Raw genomic sequence first — 19,052 nt, forward strand, 5'->3', positions numbered from 1 at the left:
GTTTAATTTGTAAATCAAGCACGGTAAGGGCTTAACATCAATAACTAATAATTATAAAATAGAACGATACGCTGTAATAAAAGTTATGTGAATATGGCCTCTCTCTTTGTCTCTCAAAATATCTTATTGTACGGTACTCACCCTTCCTGTGATGCCGGGAGACAGTACAAAGCCTACATGATGAGATGAAGTGAGGATGCATGACAGAGGCATTGTGACGTAGTGTCAGGCTACTGTTGAACTTCTTTCTCTTTTTTTTAATATTTATTCAAGAGAGAGAGAGAGAGAGAGAGAGAGAGAGAGCGAGCAGGAGACACAATTTGAAGCAGGCTCCAGGCTCCGAGCTGTCAGCACAGAGCCCAACGCAGGGCACAAACCCATGAACCATGAGATCATGTCCTGAGCCGAAGTCAGACGCTTAACTGACCGAGCCACCCAGATGGCCCTCCACTGTTGAACTTCTGACGCTTGGTGGGCCAAATACGGTCTCTGTCCCAACTACTCAGCTTTGCTGTTTTAGGGCCAAAGCACCCATAGAAAATATGTAAACCAAAGGGGAGTGGCTGTGTTGCGGTAAAACTTTATTTATGGACCCTGAAATTTAAACTTTTTATAATTTTATGTATCATGATGTATTATTCTTGTTTTTTAAGTCAAACGTGAAAAATATAAACAGTATTCTTAGCTCATGGGTTGAACGAAAGCTGATGGTGGGCTAGATTGGCCCACGGGCCATGGTTGCTGGACCCGCGCCCTCGTCGGAAAGCACATGATATAACTGCTTCACCAATAGTAGGTACTGATTCACCACTGAGAAGAGAAAGAGGCAAGGGGAGGGATGAGAGGAAGAGACAGGAAGGAGAAACAAAGAAAGAAAAAGATGCAAATTGCATTAACTTCTAGCTTCGACTTAGATAACTCTTGGTACAGCTCATCAAGATAACAATTTTCTTATTGTTTATTTATGCTTATTTACATATTTTGAGAAAGAGAAAGAGAAAGAGAGTGAGTGGGGTAGAGGCAGAGAGAGGGGGAGGGCAGAGGGAGAATCTCAAGCAGGCTCCGTGCGATCAGCACAGAACCGGACGCGCAGCTCGAACTCACGAACTGTGAGATCATGACCTGAGTCGAAATCAAGTCAGGCGCTTAGCCAGCTGAGCCACCCAGGAGCCCCTCATCAAGATAACAATTTAACAGTATGTATACAACGCATTAATAATGTGCCTCACTTTTCTTAGCAAAAATCCACTTTGAGATGTATCCAGAGCAAACGGGCAAATAAACACCCCAAAGTATATATGCCAGGATGTTCGTATACTTTTATTTACAATAAAACAATTCGCACCCCTAACCATGCAGTGAATAGCAGATTGGTTAGATAATAAATATTACCAGGGAAAATCGTGCATCTTTTAAAAATGATTAGGTAAATGTCTACTTAGTGACACGTAAAGGCACTGGTGATATACGAAGGGCAAAATGTAGGTCACAAAATATCGGATTTCATGCGAGCCTACTTTTGCAATACACACAGTTACGTGCCTAAACACGCAAGAAAGCACCAGAAAGCTGCGTAACAAAATATTTATACTGGTGGCTCCTGGATGAAAAGATTAAGGGGTTTATGCATTTTTCTATATTTGCTAAAATTTGTATTATTAGAAGATGCTGCTTTTATCAGCGCAAAAAAATGTTAGGTTGTAAAAATAGAATAAACAAAGACAATTTGGGAGGATCTCAGCTTTGGGCCTTGTGTAAAGGATTGTGTCTAAAAATATCTTGAAAATACAACTCCCTTCAGATTCTTCGAGTGTCTGGACGCTCTTGAGCTCCAGTGTCTCCTGAGCTACATATTGAATCTGTGTTTTCTTCTTGTTGGATGGTTACATCCATAACCTCCCTCCCAGCCTGCCTTAGTAACCTGCCATCTGTCTTCTCCCTGACCTGTTGAGGACTCACAAAAACATTAGTTCTCTCAAAAGCGTGGCACTTGGGAGCAACATAGAGGGAGACATGGAATTTTTATTGCTTTTCTTCTGTTTTCCTTTCTCCGGGTCCTCCTTTTTCTCTCTGCCTCTGCCCCAGTGGGGCCCGTGCACGTATTTCCTCCCACACTCAGCCCCCAGAGCCACGCTCTCAACTGTGACAGTGACGGCAGCCATCCTGGTTGTGATTTATCTTCACAAGTTGCCAAATCGCTCTTGGTAGCGTGTCTGTGCTTGGTGAATAATGAGAAAGACCTACCATCCATCTAAGGACAAAACAATGTGAGCAGTTACATTTAAATTTAGCTATTTCTGCCCCTCCCCCCCCATCTCAGCTTATTTCTTCTTTTCTGATCGAAAAAGGCCCGGTTAAGGGCCTTTGTGGTAAATACCCAAATAATTGTGTCACAAAGGGGGAGGATCATTTTTCACCAGGGTCAACGATCGCTGTGGATGAGCTGCCATCCCGAAGTTGCAAACTCTGCTCCAAGTCCGGTCTCTTAATAGCAATTGCTCTGGACCTTCAGAGGGGGCTCATTTCAATGCCTGCCTATTAACTACTGAAGCTCAGGTTATTGTTATCAGTTAATACCGTTGTAAATTGCAAGAAGACACAACCTCTACGTAAGGCAACACCGGGGAGTTGGATATGTCTCCCTGACAAACAATCAGGAAAGGATGAAACACGTAAATATAACCTCCACCTGATGTGACAGCACTGAGGTTTGGGGAGAGGGAGCTCTGGGGATGAGCAGACCTGAGTTTGAATCCCCGCTCAGACACTTATTGTCTAGCTGTTCGACTCTGAGCAAATTATGTATTCTCTGCACCTGCTCCCTCATCTACAAAATGGATTATTCACACCTATTGGAGGGGTTTTAGGAAGGTATGGCAGATTGTGTTTTCTGAAGACGGCAGTGAAACGATCTCCCGTGCCGTGATTTCTAGAACATACCCAGTGCCTTATCCAGAAGTAGAGTCTAATTTTCCTTCCCTTGAGTCTGGGCAGATTTCCGACTCACTTGTGACCGACGGAATGTGGCAGGAATGAATCCGTATGCCTTTTGAGTATGGGTCATAAAAGTTTGCAGTTTCTGCATCGCACTTGGCATTCACACCTGGACTCTGAGTAAGAAGTCCAAATACCCTGAGTCTGCCACGCCATGAGGAAGCCCATGCAGCCCCGTGGAGAAGCCACGTGTGGTTGTTACTATCCATAAACCCAGCTGAAGTCCCAGCCAGCAACCAGCATTGACCATCAGCCATGGGAGACAAGACACCCAGATAATTTCAGCTCCTAACCACCAGTCACCCCTAGTGTTCCAGCCTTCCTAGTGGATCCCCCAGGCACTGTGAGACAGAGACTAGTCCCCCCTTGTGCCCTATCCAGCTGCCTCACCCACACTGTCTGAGAGCATAGGAGAATGGTTGTGTTAGGCCACCAAATTTGGGGTGATTCGCTCTGTAGCAAGGGTAACGGGAAAACCAAATCCTATACAGCAGGGAGTACATAGTAGGGCTCTTAATGAATGGCAATTCTAGTCATTTACATCATTTTCTTCTCTAAATTAAACGTTGGGTATGACAGGAGGGGGTAAAATAGCACTAAGGGACCTCCACCTCTAGGAGACGGAAGGGAATGAATCCGTTCAGCCTTCACTCACTCACGCACCCACGCGAGTGATAGCTGGAGGTTTACGAGATAGCGAAGTGCCAGGCGTAGGGCTGGGTGCGGGGCGATGCCAACAAAGAGGCACCTGGACTCTCCCCACGAGGCGTCCAGTGGGGCAGAAAGATAAGCAAGTGAAGAAATGAATAAGAAAAGGGCAATTCTGTTGAAGAAGCCACCTAGGATCATGGGTTAGGGGGTGGGGAAACGGCCAGAAGCTTTGACTAGCCACCGGGAGCGCTTCAGAGCTGGTGCGTGTACCGAGTGTCAAGGAAGCTCAAGAAAACTGCCGATTCCCGTGCCTCGTGTTTGCAAGTTCTGCTTCCCTGGGGCTCATGCAGTGGTCTCTCTGCCACCGTTCTGTCGAGGGTGGCACAGGACTAAAAGCTCTTTGAGGCCGGGGCCCCCACCCCTGCTTGGTCACGGCCATGCCCTGCAGCCCAGGGCAGATTTTGCCCCAGGGTAGGCATTCATTTCAACAGTTTCAAATGTACTTTTGAACACGTGTCAAGAATCTTCAGAAATTCCATATGAAGAAATACAGGGATACTGTGTCACATATAAAGCCTATGTGCCTATAACGTGTATTCGATAGTAAAGTATTTAATTTAGGAACTACGTAGGTAACATTAACTCCTTGAATTTGGACTCCTTGGACAGAATTCCTTGAATTTTATAACGGACACGTTTTTGTGCCAGTTAAAAATATTAATTTGTCGTTACATAATAACAAAGGCATAAAATCTCCTACAAAGTATGGTGTCACAGATACAAATGAAATTCCATTTAGCACCTTCCTCTCCATGATGCCTCCCCCTTAGTGTGGTAACCTCTGCATCACTTTGCTTTCTCTTGGGATTTTCCGAAGACTTTCATGCACATGTCTGTGCCCGTGGAACGTACAAAATACCGTTTTGTGCTTTTAGAACCTTGTGGTGGTTAAAAAAGGCCTCCTTTGGTTAAGTCCTGTTTCTGCAACTTGCTTCTTTTCCCCCTCAAAAATATGTCTTGAGGACTTGTATATGTGGGCCCACAGGGATCCTTCTTATTCTTTTCAAAAAACTTTTTTCAATTTATTTCTTTATTTTGAGAGAGAGGGAGGGCACAAGCAGGGAAGAGGCAGAGAGAAGCAGAGACAGAATCCCAAGCAGACTCCCTGCCATCAGCACAGAGCCCAACGTGGGGCTCAAACTCCCGGAACAGCGAGATCATGACCTGAGCCGAAATGAAGAGTCGGACGTTTGACTGACTACACCACCCAAGTGCCCTGTTCTTATTGGTTTTAAAACCACTGCACCCCATTTTCGCCTTCATACTTTATGTAGCCATCGCTTTCTGATGGACATACGGGTTTCTTCCAGTCACTGTACTTCCCCCGAGGAATGCGACTTACATCCTTACGCAGGTGCCCTTGTGCCTGGTGTGAAGGTTCCTCTAGGCTCCAAGCAGAGGAGCGAATGGCTTCGTCAAGATCATAGGTAATTTTATGTTAAAGCAACATCAGTATTCTATCCAGTGCCTGAAAGAGCACTCATTTCTCCATACTTTGCCATCGACTAATTTTTTTTAATCAAAATATTGAATGAATGGATGATCAGCATCACAGAAAAATCTAAAACGTCTAGTATGTGTTACTCATGGTCCTTGTCCTGGGCAAGCGTGTCCCTTTTCTCCAGTAACCTGGGGGACGGTGGCGGGGGTTGGGGGGGGAGGACAAACAGAACCCTTGCCTCATGGATAGAAATATTTCAGAGAGCCAGAAGAACTTTCCAAAAAGTAGAAATAGTGGTGCGGGGGCTGCTGAACTGCACGGCTAAGAGCAGGGGAGCGGCTGGAGGGGAGACTCGGTGCAGAAAATCATGACACAGAAACAGAATTGTTTCCTAATAAGAAATCTCTCAAAGTTTCCCACGAGGCCCTGTCAGCAGGTCTTCAAGCAGCACGGCTTATTTTAAATTTTATTTAAATCAACAAATTGTACACACTTGAACACGGAAACAGAATACAAGGAAAACACAAGCTGCCCTAACAGAGCAATGTCTAATAAACATTATGCTACTCAGAGATATTTGCTGTTTAATCACCCCATGAAAGGATGCATTCAGCCAAAAGATGTCAGATAGCATCTTGCTAAAGGCAATGGTGCCAGCTTTCCTGCCTTCTGAGTTCATGAAGCTAATTTTTTTCTCTCTTCTCCCCATTTGCCTCTTGCTTTTTTTTTTTTTTTTTTTAACACCAAGATCTGAGAGGCTCTATCTCTTGGCCATTCAGAGGATAAAACATTTGTGCTTTGAGTAAGAAGAATAATATCCATTTATTCCATAGTTTCTTTAAAAAAAAATTTTTTTTTTAAAGTAATCTCTACACCCGGCATGGGACTCGAACTCATGACCCCGAGATCAAGAGTCTTACGATCTACCGGCTGAGCCAACCAGGCACACCTACTGAATACTTTCCCTGTCTGGACTGGCTATATGCTTTGTGGGGCCCGGTGCAGGTGAAAATGTGGTGCCCCTTGATCAAAAATTTCAAAATAGTGGCAACAGAGCATTAAAACCAAGCGTGGGGCCTTTCTGAGTGTGGGCCCAGTACAGCTGCCCAGGTTACGCACCCAGGAAGCCAGCCTTGATTGGTGGCCATCTGGGGGAAGATATCGTTTCTTAGCAGCAGAGTCCTCCCCTGCTTCTCTGCTCCAAGAAAAGGCAACATGACTGGATCAATGAAACCCCATGAGTATGACAGTGGTTGGCCCCTGAAGGTTTTCGAAGGATGGACCAGCTAACTGCTAAGCTTATTTTGCTGGCTCTTATGCAAGCTGACAGCTAGGTTACTAGGGGAAATAGAAAATATTTGAAAGGCAGCATTGGGAATTACATAGGCCAGAAGAAAAGGCCAGGAAGACTAGAAAACATGGTCCCCTGAGTAGAACTTTGAGGAAAGAAAGATTTGAAGAGAGATTTTTTTTTTTAATTTTTTTTTTCAACGTTTATTTATTTTTAGGACAGAGAGAGACAGAGCATGAACGGGGGAGGGGCAGAGAGAGAGGGAGACACAGCATCGGAAACAGGCTCCAGGCTCTGAGCCGTCAGCCCAGAAGCCCGACGCGGGGCTCGAACTCCCGGACCGCGAGATCGTGACCTGGCTGAAGTCGGACGCTTAACCGACTGCGCCACCCAGGCGCCCCAAGAGAGATTTTTAAAATGACGTTTCAGTACATGGTATGTTGATGTGATTCCTTCTTTTCCTTAAAAATGCTTCAGCAAAAGCTACTTAGTCACTAAAGCGATCAGGAAGAATATGATAAGATGCCATGTATGGTCTTGAGGAGGGTGAAAGGCGAGATCGGAGGCCACTCACTAGAGTATCACTTTATGTGAGTCCCACATAAATGATTTATTTCTCTCGACAAAGCTATAGTAACTTCATTACATAACTTCATGTGCTCATCTCCTACGAAGTGGCTGATTTTCTGAAAAATACTGATTTACAGGATTTCTTGGTAAGGAAACTTGTCCTTTGTCACATGAGTTACAAATACGTTTCCCATTTGCCTTAGTTTTGTTTTTGGCATCTTTCCCCCCATGCAAATTCTTTATAAATATTTGTATTAGTTTGCTAGGGCTGACATAACAAATTAACCACAATTGGGTGACTTCAAACAACAAAATTTATTCCCTTACAGTCTGGAGGGTAGAAGTTCCAAATCAAGATGGTGGCAGGGTCATGCTCTCTCCATTGGCTCTTGGGAAAATCCTCCCTTCTTCTTCCAGCTTCTGATGGTTACCAGCAATCCTTGGCGAACGTTGGTGTGGTAGCATCTCCAATGCCTGACTTTGCCTTTACACAGCCTCCTTCCTTGAGCATCTGTGCATCCAAATTTCCCTCTTCTTGTGAGGACACTAGTCACTGAGTTAGGGCCCATCTTAATCTCTCACAACCTCACCTCGATGTGATTACATTGGCCAAGAGCAAGAGATTTTTCACTCTGTGGCAAAAAATTCTTCCATATTTTCTAGGACATAACAGGTTCCACTTAGTAAGTTACATTTAAATGCTTGAACATCTAGTGTAAGTTTTAATGGAGTGAGGTAGGATTCCTTTTGTTTGTTTGTTTTCAAATAGCTATTCAGATGTCTTCGCATCACCTATTGAATAATCAATCTTTTCCAAAATGAAGTTAGTGTCGCTCTTTTACGTCATAAATTTCCATAGCTATTTGTGCCTATTTTCTAACTTTATTCGGTTGCATTGATGTGTTTTTTCTGCACCAGAACCATGGTTTCGTCATTGTAGTGTTAGAATATGTTGCTGAATTTCCCCGACACTTTTTACTTATACACTTTTTATTGAACTTTACAATTAGATCTTCTAGCTCAAAAAAAAGTGATCGCATTTCTACTGAAGCCATGTTAAATATATAGGTTTGCTTGTGAAAATGAAAATCATGCCAATATCCATTTTTTAAAAGTCTTCTTCTAAGTCCCTTAGAAACAATTTAAAGTCATTTTCTTCAAAGTCTGTCCCACTGCTTTTTAAGTTTAATGCTAGAAGGGATTATCTATCAAGAAAGGATATTGACTTCTATCAAAAGCCTTTCAGCATCTATGGTGACACATTTTTCTTTTGATCTATTAATACAGGTTTTCCTAATACTGAATTGTTCCTGAATGTTAAGAAGTCAGGAATTGAATTCTTCCTGCACTTACTAGCTTTGTCTCCTTGCGAAAATTCCTTCGTCTTACAGAGACAGTTTTCCGTAAACTGGAAATAGTTGTAGTGCTATCGTTTTTGTCTGCTGAGATTTCTTCTCTTTCGTGAAACCAAAAAGAGATCATCTTCCTTTGGGAAGTCAGCCTTCCCCACTCTCAGCGCATGTGGCACGAGAGAGGCTGACTCCTTCACCAGGCCCAGGGGTGGGCACTTAACCCAGGCACTTCCCCCACCCCAGTGACATGGATTCGTTTAAGGATGACACAAGCCGGGCCAACGGGAGTAGCTCTGGCCTTTTTCTGGAACTTACAGCTTTTGCTGAGCTTCTAGAGTATGAACATGTTCATGGCTGTCTTGTCAACACTCGGGAGAGGGCTTAAGAAACAGAGGAAGTAAAAGCTGAGAACAAATGAGAGGGTGACAGCAAGAGATTTGATGAAATGCCTTGAACACTCAGAACTATCACTCCTGTTTATCGCCTGAGTTTTTACTCAAACAAGAAGGGGAAGGAGGAGGAGGAGGAGGAGGAGGAGGAGGAGGAGGAGGAGGGGGAGGGGGAGGTGGTGGGGGAGGAGGAAGAGAGAAGAGGAGAGGGGAGGAGAGGAAGAGGAGGAAGAACAATAACTAATAATAATAATAATAAATACCATAACAATAACTAACATTTACTGAGCTCTTACTATGCACCAGATACTGTTGTGAGCACTTTTCAGGCATTGACTTTTTAAAAACGTCTTCAAAATAATACAGTGAGGAGCATGTTCTTAGTATTCCATTTTCAGATGAGAAAACAGAGGTCCGAAGAGTGGTAGTGACTTGTTCCATGTCACAGGGCTAGTAAGAACAGCGCTAGTATTTAAACCCAGGCTGTCTTGTTCCAGCATCTAAATACAGTCTCCGAATTATGATGGTTTGACTAACAATTTTTCGACCTTACAATGGTGCGAAAGCGACACGCATTCAGCAGAAACCAGTTTTGGGAGTCTGAATTTGGACCTTTCCCTGGGCTAGCGGTATGTGAGCTGATCCTCTCCTGTGATACTTACTGGGCAGTGACAGCTCCCCATCAGCCCCATGGTCCCCGGAGTCAACAACCGATACACCGACAGCCATCCCGCACCCATTCACCATTCTGTCTTTCACTTTCGGTACAGTATTCAGGACATCAAGTGAGACAGTCAACACGTGATTATCAAATAGGCTTTGTGTTAGATGATTTTGCCCAACTGGAGGCTAATGTATACGTTGCGAGCACATTCAAGGCAGGCTAGGCGGAGCTGAGATGGATGGCAGGTTAAGTGTAGTAAATGCACATTGGCCTGACTACATTTTGAACTTCCGATGGGTTTATCAGGAGGTCACCCCGTCAGAAGTTGAGGAAGATCTATACTTGTGCTAAGAAAAGAGGTTTCTGCTCCAAGTCTGTTTGAGAAGTGTTTCTGTCATCTGCAACAATAACAATGTAATTTTAATTCCATCGTCATGATACTTACTTTGAAAAGTTGTTGAGAGCCTTATAGGATTTTGGCTATGTCACCTCACTTGGTTAGTGCCTGGCACAGAACATGTGTCCCAATATTAGACGCTGCTGCTGCACTTTGTCATGGGGTCTCACTGCCCGATCTTCTCAGAGAAGCATAGAGGAGTAAAGACTAGCCTTTTGGAAACTACTTATATTAGTCTTCTTGCCTGGGTTTACAGAAATTGCTGGAAATGCTAACCCACATTCTTAGAGGGGCCAGGTTCAGGATTTCTGACTTTTAGTACTACTGATGTCTTGGGACAAGTAAGACTTGTTCGTGGGGCTATGTTGTACATTGTAGGATGTTTAATAGCATCCCTGGCCTCTACCCACTAGATGTCAGTAGTACCCCCCAGAGCCCTATGGGACAATCAAAAATATTTCCAGATACCGCCAAATGTCCCCCCAAAGGGTGAAGTTGTCCCCAGTTGGAAATTACTGATGTAAATGAATGAGGCCTATACTTAGGGTCTGTGAGCCATGGTGCCTGGTTCACACAGAAGATGTTGCTTCTTCTAAAGGGGGGGGAGTCTCTACTCACCTCCAGCTGATTGTTGCTAAGGAAGAATATGGACCCATTCCTGTCAGATTGCCAGATCACCCAAATTTTCTAGTTTTGAAATTTGCTAGTCTATATACATGTAAATAAATAAAAATATACAAATATATTTTATATAAAAATAAATAAAAATTGTGTATATAACATATACAAAATAAAAATCATATTATATATAATAAATCAAAATTATATATATAATGCATATTATATATAAAATAAATAAAAATTATATATATTACATATATATAATTTTTTAAAGATTTTTAAATATTTCTCTACAGGGTTTTCACTTTTCTCATTAGAGAATGATATTAGAAATCAAGAGCTGGATACTTGAAAGACACAAATGACCAACAATGGCATAAAAAGAACTAGAAATTCAAAATAACCCTAAATCTATTTAAAAAAAACTTGATTTTATAATTACAGCTCTTCTCATAAAGTCAATTCCAGGCCCAGATGGTTTCACTCATAAATTCCATAAGATATTTTGAGAATAAATACTACTAATATTATACACGCTCAGAAAACAGAGAACATTTGCTACCTCATTTTTTGAGGACATCAATAACATAATGCCAAGAGCAGACAGAGTTACAACACGAGAAAATAACTACAAACGAATACCTCACGAACACAAACACAAAAATTCTTAACCGGTACTTGTAAATAGAATCCATTGTTAGATGTAAAAGACGTAGAACATCAGGACCAAGGAGCACTTAATCCCAGAAAAGCAAAGTTGGTTTACTATTTGAAAACTGATAGAATTCACCATGTAACCGAATAAAGGGGGGAAATACTGCCAGCAGAACAGATGCAGAAATAGTATTTGACTAAAATCAATACGAGCGCATGATAAACATTTCCAGCAAAATATCAGTAGGAAGAACTTTCTCCACCTGAAAAGGGTACCAAGAACAACCGAAACCTTCCACCGTTCGTGCCAAGTGGGGAAGGGCTGAAAACTTTCCCCCCAAGATCAAGAATAAAGCAATGAGGTCTGTTCTACCAGTTCTGCCCTAGTTGTCCTGGAGTCTTAGTGCAGTAAGTCAAAGAAAAGTAATAAAAGCCTTTCCTAGGAAGGACAATGTTAAACTGTCTTTATTTGTAGATGGTATAATCATGAACAGAGAAAATCCTAAGAACTTTACAAAAAAGCTACGAGAACTAATTGATGAATTTATCAATGTCACAGGCAACAAGGTTGATATTCAAAAACAGGTGCATTTCTAGATATGATCAACGCAGAATTGGTAAATGATATTTAAAAGTATGATTTACAATAGCATCACAACCTATGAAATATGTAGGAGTATATTTAAAATAATATTTGCAAGAACTGTATGCTGCAAATACAAAATATTGCAGAGAATATTTAAAAAAAGACCTACATACATGGAAAGGCACACAGGATCATGGATTGTGCATGGATTGTGCAGGATGATTCAATATTGTTAAGATGTTAGTTCTCCCTAAAATGGCCCACAGAGTCGATGCAATCCCATTCACAATCTCACCAGGCATTTGTAGAAATTGATAAACTGATTTAAAAATCTATATGGAAATATGGAGAACTGCCTAAATAACCTAGAATAGCCTTTTGAAAATGAAGAACAGGGGTGCTTGGGTGGCTCAGTCAGTTAAGCATCCGGCTCTTGGCTTGGGCTCAGGTCATGATCTCGCGGTTTGTGAGATCGAGCCCCACATCGGGCTCTGTGCTGACAGCATGCAGCCTGCTTAGGATTCTCTCTCCCTCTCTCTCTGCCCCTCCCTGGTGCTCGCTCTCTCTCTCTCTCTCTCTCTCTCTCTCTCTCTCTCACACACACAAACACACACAAAATAAACAAACTTGAAAAAAAAAAAGAAAATGAAGAACAAACTTGGAAGTCTTACACTATCTGCTTTGAGGACTGTGTGTACAAGTACTATGATCAAGACAGCATGGCATTCACATAAGAATACACATACAGATCAGATGGACTTAAATGCAATCCGAAACCACAACTCTATAGTGCTGCATCACAAGAATCACTAAAATACAGTGACTGACAACAATAAGTGTTGATAAGGATGTGCAACAATTGGAACTCTCAAATTTTAATGCCAGGAGTTTAAAATGGTGCAACCACTTTGAAGAACGTTCTGGCAATTTCCCATTAAATTTAGCTTAGTAGGTGATCCAGGACTCCTACTTCCAAGTATTTACCTAACAGAGGGGAACATGTACGTCCATACAAAGATGTATATACAAATGCTCACAGCACCTTTACTTATGATCACCTACAAACTAGAAACAATCCTGCTGTCCATCCACAAATGAATGGATAAAAGCATAGCGGTATATCCACGTAACGAACAGATCCATACCACTCAGGATTAAAAAGGAAGAAACTTATTAGACACGGATAGATCTCAAAAACATTATGCTAAGTGAAAAAGTCAGAACAAAAAAAAAATACATGCTGAATGATTCCATGAAGTTAATTTCCAGAACAGATAAAAGTATAGTGACAGAAAGCAGTTCAGTGTTTGCCTAGCGTTGTGGAAAGAGCTCAGAGTAAAGGGAATTAATTATAAAGAGGCACCAGGAATTTCTTGGTGTGCTCCAAGTGTTCTATGCCTTTGCTGTTGCGGAGGCATATACGTTCTTGAAAACTCATAAAACCGTACACTTAAAATGGGTACATTTTACTGTATATGTATTACGTCCCAGTAAAGTTGATGTAGAGGGAGAAGGTGCTTCGGAGAGAAGCCAACTTGCTCCGATTTTCTGTGTGTTTTCTCTTGGCACATTATATTTTTAGCTGCTTGAACAAAATGACCAAGAAAAAGATGTTCCATTAGGATACAACCATATTCAAGAGAATATATAGAACTTGAGGGATGCCTACCCAAGAATATACCAATATGGCACTAAAAGCAAAGGTCGGCTATGATGTCACAAAGGGTCTATTGATTTAAATATAATGTATTGTAAGTTGGCTAACATACAGTGTATAGAGGGGGCTCTTGGTTTGGGGAGGGGGTAGATTCCCGTGATTCATCACTTTCGTACAACACCCAGTGCTCATCCCAACAAGTGCCCTCCTCAAAGCCCATCACCCATTTTCCCCTATCCTCCGCTCCTCCCCCCATCAACCCTCAGTTTGTTCTCTGCATCGAAGAGTCTCTTATGGTTTGCCTCCCTCTCTGTTTGAAACTATTTTTTCCCTTTCCCTTCCCCCATGGTCTTCTGCTAAGTTTCTCAAGTTCTACATACAAGTGGCTACTAGGAATTTACCCAAAGGATATAGGAGTGCTGTTGCACAGGGGCACATGCACCCCAATGTTTATAGCAGCATTTTCAACAATAGCCAAATTATGGAAAGAACCCAGATGTCCATCAACTGATGAAAGGATAAAGAAAATGTGGTTAATATATACGATGGGATACTACTTGGCGGTGAGAAAGAATGAAATCTTGCCATTTACAACAATGTGGGTGGAACTGAAGGGTATTATGCTGAGCGAAATAAGTCAGTCGGAGAAAGACAGTATGTCTATTTACTGCAGAGGTCACAAAATCTCTCCCTATGGGCTACAGGTAGGTCCGTGGAAGCCCAGATGGGTGCCCCTTTTGCTCTTTAGAATCTAAATTTTAAAAAAAGATCATTGCCAACATTCTAATACTGGGAGATTTACACAAAACTCTGCATTTTGGATTTAGCTGGTACAGTTGAGCCCACGTTCTTTCACGGCACATTGAGCCGAGCTGACTACTTACATCGAGACCTGTGTGCTCCAACATACTGCTGCCCAGGGCCCCATGAGGTGGCATGCCTTATTTGTGTCACCAGACAGACCATGGAGCATGCGAATTTGTGCCCCATAAAATCTTCTTGGGGCCATGCTTGGCCTGACACTCAATAAATGCCGGTGAATGATGTGGCCAGATACTTGGCTGTCAACACCAATGGAAAGGCCTCAAGTTGGCTCAGGGACTTGGGGCCCTGGTCACATAGTCCTCAAATCTTCAGAAATGGGAGCAAACCCAGTGACATCGTCTTCATCGTCCTGTCCCCTGCTTCTGTTTCCTTTCTTGTTCTTTTCACTTTTGTCATAATTTGTTTTGCTCTCCCTCCCTTCCTCTACCTCTCTACACCCCCTGCTTCTTTCTTTTTCCACTTTTTTTGCACAACTGGGATTATAGCATTTAAGAAACAAAAATAAGAATGTTTAAAATTAGATTTAAAGAATTTGTAACGGGAAAACTAAAGATCCAACAGACTCGGCTAAAAAGAGAGGAGATAAACAGGCATAAGTCCTTACCCCATGTGGGTTTGTGTTTCCAGGAAAGTAGATATTTTCATGGTGACTAAGTTTTACTGTAACTTTACTGTCCTAGGTTTCTTTGAAACCTGCTGAAAAGCCAGGAAGAATTTTGTGGGGTGTGCACTTTCCTTCATAGACTAGCCTTTGTTTTTTGCAGATTCCCAAAATATTCATGACCCCAAAGATACAGAAAACACCTCTTTAGCTATTGCTCTCCTGTCTCCGTAGGACAATAATCACTGGGACTAATTTCAGAGTCCCTAATAACACGACGTGTGGAATTTACACTCAACCCTAGGAAAACATCGAGAAAATTGCCTACGTGTGTGGAGCAGACTGTATAACTGCATGCCTTTGGTGAAACAAATCGGTGAGGGCTTTGTACATACCTCAGGTTTATCAATGGCATTTTAATTAATGTATACTGAGGAAATAATCAAGAATATGTTGAAAGATCTAGCCACAAGAATGTTCATTACTGCATTACTTATAACAATGAAAAACTGAAACCATTTATATGTTCAGCAACAATAGACCGTCTAAAAGAGGATAGTGTGTCAACCCAATGGTATACTGTGGCACCTTTAAAAATGGTGTTGAAAAATATGAGTGATGAGCAAAAAATATCATCCTGTACCAGGAGTCTGCAAACTATGGCCGTGGGACAGATCCTGCCCCATCATTCGTTTTTGTGAATGATTTGGTTGGAACATGGCCACACCCTTTCATTTTCTTACCGTTGATGGCTGGTTTTATAGAAGAGGCTTGCCAGCCTCTCTTTTATATCATTAAGTGAGAAAATAGTGTTATTTCACAGAGAGAAGGAGGGAGGGAGGGAAGAAGGAAGAGAATAGTCAAAATACACTGAAATGGTAAGCAGTAGCTAGAATCGCAGGTAATTGGTGGTTTTATCCCTTTGCTTTTCAGTGTTCTTCAAAATTTATATACTATTACTTTTGCCATCGCATACAAACGCACTTTTTTTTTCTTTTACATTGAAAGAACACCATTTAAAACCCCCCACTCCATTTTCTCCAGCCTCCCATCCTTGCCCTGTGGTTACAACGGCAGCAGAAGAGTCCAGTTACTTTGTTGAGTGACTGTGAGGCTACCGATCGCCCTGTAACCAGGTCCTGTTCAATATTCTACCTGGGAAGATATAAGCAACAGGAGAAGGAGGAACAGGGCACCAGTGCTTGGAGAAAATTAAGATCTGCAGACGTGACATTTCCTAGAAATCAGCCTGTCTTGGGTTCTCCCGTAATTATTCACCATTTTGTTTACAAATGGGAAATAGCATTCTCCTGTTCGGTGCCTTCCAAGAGACTGAAGTTAATTTGAAATCATCCTCCAGCAAAAGCACCAATAAAAGCATCTGGAACGCCCTGATGCCATCCCCTCTGGCTACTGACACGACATTATTGATACACAAATCAAAGCTGACTGCTCTGGTAACATTGAGTCCCCTGGCAGCAAGAGCTTACAACAGAGAAGGTGTTCTTTCTTAAGACAGGGCCAACTTAATACAAGATCTCATTGTAACAGCCTCAGTTGAGGACATTAAAGGGATCCCAAACAGAAATGTTCAATCTCCTTCCGTTGTTTTCTCTTAGATAGAAAGGGCCCAGCCCCCCCCCCCCCAATATCATAAATAAATAAAAGAAGAAGAAATTCAAACTATGCAAAGAACAGACTCATGAGACGTAAGGGAGGCTACAAACGTAATGTGATTTGAAGCCTGTCACAAGATTTCACCTGGCAGAGGCTGTGCTGGGAAACTTACGCCTGCCTGAAGTTTTCACCATTAGAGACATTTCGTTGAGACACGGTGTGTTTTAAAAGTCTCTGCTCAAATATAGAATTATTGAACTTCTGGATTTAAAAGGTCCTTAGAGGTCATAAATCCATTCCTGAACTGACATGTGAATCCTCTCCCCAGCATCCCTGCTAAGACATTACCCAGCCTTGGAAAGAACTTCTCCCAAGACAGGGAACTCATTACTTAAAAAAAAAAAAAGAAAAAAAAAAACAGCAGGTACTTCATTTTGAGTGGGCTTTAATTATGTCAAAGTCTTCCTCATGGTGAACTAAAATCTGCTTCTCTGTATTTTTTTTTTAAGTTTATTTATCTTTTGAGATAGACAGAGACAGCGTGAGAAGGGCAGGGGCAGAGAAAGAGAGAGGGAGAGAGAGAATCCCAAGGAGGCTCCACACCATTAGCATAGAGCCTGATGCGGGGCTTGGACCCATGAAACTGTGAGATCGTGAGTTGAGCCGAAACCCAGAGTCAGACACTTAATGGACTGAGCCACCCACATGCCCCTCCTCTGTAATTTTTTATTCTTTGAGCATTAGTGCTGCTTCATTCACTCCAACAAATATTTAATATACATCCTTTCAGACATGGTCAACGCCAGATAGTGCCAGATAGTGGCACGCCAGATAATCAAGGTTTTCTCATCTCACAGGGCTTATGTTCAGCGACGAAGACAGCTAACACGAATAAACCAATAAATAGGATAGCTTCAGACACGGTCAAGACAAAGTAAAGCAATAATGACCAGAGAAATGTGGGGCGAAGCTACTTTGGATGGAGAGTATTGTGGGTGGAATTGTGTCCCCCTTGAAATGATATTAAGGTCCTCATATAAAGTCCTGGTACCTATGGATACGATCTTATTTGGAATATGGCGTTTGTGGACGTAATCAAGCTAAAAGGATGTTCTTACAGGGATGTGACTGGCGTCCTCATAAAAAGAGAAGAGATATGTGCTGAGAGGGGACAATGTGAAGGATGTCAGCCACTGAAGCTATGAGAAAGATATGGAATAGATCCTCCCTTAGAGCTTTCAGACAGAGCATGGCCCTGCCAACCCTTTGACTTTGAACTTCTTGTTTCCAGAACTGTGAGAGTTTTAAGCCATCCAGTCTGTGGTACTTTGTTGTGGCCACCCTAGGAAATAAGTACGGGGGGGCCAGGGGGGCCTCACCAAGAGGCAACATTTTGAGCTGATAAGCCAGCTTTAATCAGGAAGAAGACTCTTCTAAGCACAGGAGCCAGGAAAAGCAAGATCCCTGACGTTGGAATGAGCTTGGACTATTCCAGAAACAAGGCCAACAGGACAAGAGCACTGAACAAACCTCGGCAGGTAGGCTGGTGCCGGATGATGGCAGCAGAGGTTCCCAGCCTTCTGTAGGCCAAAAATGCAGATGCCCAGGCCCCCATCCCAGGTATTGGCCCATGATGGGTCCGAGCATCAATATTTTTAAAAGCTCTCCAAGTGATTCTGAGAACCAGATCACCAAGTGATGCTGAGAACTTATATAGAGCTTCGTAGGCCTGGTGGGTAGCTGGGAATGCATTCTTTAAGCAATAGGGAAGCTACTGGGTGTCTTAGTTCATGTGGAAGCTCTGCTCCTTCGCAGCCTGCCCTCTCCAGTATTTGAAAGCAGCCATTGTATGCTGCTCCCAGCATCCCCCACTCCTTCCCCCTGTCTTCTCTTCTGAATATCACCAGTCCCTAGTATGGTTTGATAAATATCTACTGCAGACCTAGCAGGAAGCCATTAAAGTAGAACACAGGTATGCTTTAACATGAAGCACACATTTGTCTGTTAGATTAGCTAGTTCAGTGACCCCTGGCATTTTCTTCTGTCCCAGGACGCTTACATTCCCACCTGTCTTCCATATGCAATGTCAACCCTGGAACAGATTTGAACACCTGCCCCCTTCCCCAGCAGAGCCTCGGTTCTGCTTTCCTCCCAGGAGAGAATAACAGAATGGACCGGTACCGAAGAGACCCAAATGCTCAAGACATTTTGAGGTGGAGAAGACAACAGTCGCCATGATTCATTCAGCAAATTTTGAGGCTGTCTCATAAGCCTTACCTGTTGAGGCGAGATCTTGTTCTGATTAGCAGGGAGTGTCAGCCACTGCTGTTGCTGGGGATGGGGACTGCTAAGGCAGATGGACGTGGCAGAGTCACTGCAGACACACTTCCTCACGTTCTGCGGGTTGAGAAGCAAATTGACCAAGTGATGTCATTCACACAGTGAAAGGTTTTAAACCTCCACACTGCAATTTAGCCCGAAGATATTTGTGGAAACCCCTTTTCAAACCTACATGTAAGACCACGTTCAGACTGTATGCCTCTTCATGCTTGGTCCTTTCCAGAAATGGGCAAGAATGCTCAATGATCACACTTAGCAGCTCACCAGGCAACAAATACCAAAAGACCAGAGCAACAGATTGCAAAATTGTGAGAAGATGCACTGGCTGCCTGTCTCTTCACC

At 42.7% G+C, this 19,052-nt stretch overlaps 1 long non-coding RNA gene across 5 annotated transcripts in view; it reads right to left on the reverse strand.

The window, feature by feature from the left end:
* LOC111559754 overlaps positions 1–19,052 on the reverse strand; it is a 496,575-nt gene that overhangs the window by 63,397 nt on the left and 414,126 nt on the right. For 4 of the 5 annotated variants that reach the window (XR_006595058.1, XR_006595059.1, XR_006595060.1 and 1 more), the window contains exon 11: positions 18,648–18,767. This is a non-coding gene — a long non-coding RNA (uncharacterized LOC111559754). Of the gene's footprint in view, positions 1–13,866; positions 15,909–18,647; positions 18,768–19,052 lie in introns of those variants that run through there. The other variant, XR_006595062.1, reaches the window with a different exon arrangement.

Source organism: Felis catus, chromosome A3, assembly GCF_018350175.1.
Source record: "Felis catus isolate Fca126 chromosome A3, F.catus_Fca126_mat1.0, whole genome shotgun sequence".
Lineage (NCBI taxonomy): Eukaryota > Metazoa > Chordata > Mammalia > Carnivora > Felidae > Felis > Felis catus.